This window comes from Sinocyclocheilus grahami, unplaced genomic scaffold, assembly GCF_001515645.1.
Source record: "Sinocyclocheilus grahami isolate Dianchi unplaced genomic scaffold, SAMN03320097.WGS_v1.1 scaffold661.1, whole genome shotgun sequence".
Lineage (NCBI taxonomy): Eukaryota > Metazoa > Chordata > Actinopteri > Cypriniformes > Cyprinidae > Sinocyclocheilus > Sinocyclocheilus grahami.
The window spans coordinates 562,747-564,942 of record NW_015505840.1 but is presented as its reverse complement, the minus strand read 5'-3'; positions in this window follow the sequence as shown (position 1 = coordinate 564,942).

The following is a 2,196-nucleotide window of genomic DNA, read 5'->3' as shown; positions in this document are numbered from 1 at the left end:
ACTTATGATATTAATGAACGATGTACTTCTAAGAGTACTCTTCTACGAGTACTTCTAAGACTCTACAGTTAATAAGAACCCACTTGTCACAATAATTACATTCCTCCCCACTTATGCAAAACAATCTATTAAGGTATAATATTGTAAGTATGGTGGGATTTGTTGTCATAGTATTTTAGGGAAATAACGAAATTCAAGGGGCCTTATTGTTCCCTATCATAGAGAAATATTCAAAGTAGTTAAACGTGCAGAGAGGAGCTGGGCAGAGTCACACTAATAACAGAGGAGGTTAATCACACATGCAGAGAAAGATATGACGAGTCTGATTATTCCAGACGTTACAAGCACTACAATAGAGAGCTGCTCTGAGGAGGAAACAGCTGTGCTGCAGCACAAGGTCATAGATCCATAATCCTGCGCTGTGCGACACTAGATTAAAAACTCTCCATTTTGATTAAGAAAGCAGGGTTAGAGGATTACGGTCCAGTGAACAAAAATGAAAGCAGTCTTATACTCAATCCCAGAGTTCATCAAAAATACAAACCTCAGACTGTCATCTCAACCGTAGATTAATGCAAAAGCTCTTTTCAAGCTTCTGTGCAGCTCAAACTCATTCAGCAGAAGAGATGCTCTGTGGAAAAAGCATCCTACACTACACCTTTACCCTTCTATGGAAGCCCATTTCTGCCAAATAAGAAGAAAAAACAAGCTTTGAAAAATCATAATTATGAGATAAAGTCATAATTATAAGATAAAAAGTCAAAATTAAGTCATTATGACATAAAAAGTGACATTTTTGTCACAATTATGTCATAATTACAATTCAGTCACTTTTGACTTTCTCAACTTTTCTAATTTATTTCATAATAATGACATAGTATGTCATAAGTTTTACTTTTTGTCATATTCACGACTGCCATACTTTCGACTTTTTAATTCCATAAATTTTTTTTTTTTCATAATTAGGAATTTTGATGTCATCATTCAGTCATTTAACTCATAATGACAGTATGTCATAATTTTGACTATTTATGTCAATTACTTTTTTATCTCATAATTACGACTTGGTGTCTAATGATTATGATTTTTTGTCATTTTGACTTTTTAACTCATAATTTCGATTTCATTTCAATTATGACTTAGTATCCAATCATCTTGAATTTTTATCTCATAATTATAATTTACCAAAGCATAATATTTTTCTTCTCTGATGGAAATGAGCTTCCATACTATTCCCTTGTTCACTAACTAGACCAAAAAACGTGTGAAAATTAGCCTATATCATTTCCTTTCACAGGTGATAAAAGTTGATGAAAAAAAAAATTTGTAACCCCAAAAAGTTTTTTATACCAAAGAAAAATGTTTAAACATGTTTGCATTAGATCAAGTATCTGTATCTGCACTCAATGTTTCCTTGATTTCTTTTAATTAATTATTTTTTTTTGTCCCTGACAGAATAAATAAGTCAAAAGCAGAGAAAAACCAAGTGTGTAAATTTGTACCCAGTTTTGAGGAGGTTGATGTGTTTGTTTCGCCTTCAGGATCTTCACATGGACAAATTCAAAAGGTCTGAAAAGGGTGAAAGAAATGAGAGCAAGACTTTTTCCATTCAGTGTTCTTTCACGTAAAACCCCCAGCGCCTTTGGAGGGAGGCAGAAATCACACACACACTGTGCACAAGATATCTGATCTGATCTTCATTTGCATGGAATCATTTCCCAGGTCTCTTATGAATTCAGAGATTATTCTTTTGATGGGTCGAGCCCTGAAGCCAGCGCTCATAATAATATGGAAATTGTGAAACATGAGAAGTGAAAAACTGACAAAGACTAGCACATTCACTACAGAGTATATCCTCCATCAGAGGTTTCAAGGAGGATTTTACCAAACCTGTGGAGAGATGTCAAGCCCTCAAAGAAGCTCCATAGTACCTCCATACGGTCACCTGATCTTCAAATATTCAGAAAAAACTTGTAAAGGTTTACAAGAAAGCAATAGTTTACCCAAAAGTGAAAGGTTTTAGTCACCAAACAGCAGTGGTAATGAGTGCTGAAGCATTTGGGATAAAAGCAACAAAGCTATTGTATGGCTTGAGAAATATTGACTTGAAATATTTAGCATAAATCATGTGAACTAATTTTATGATGCTTTTTAAAATTATTTATATATATATATATATATATATATATATATATA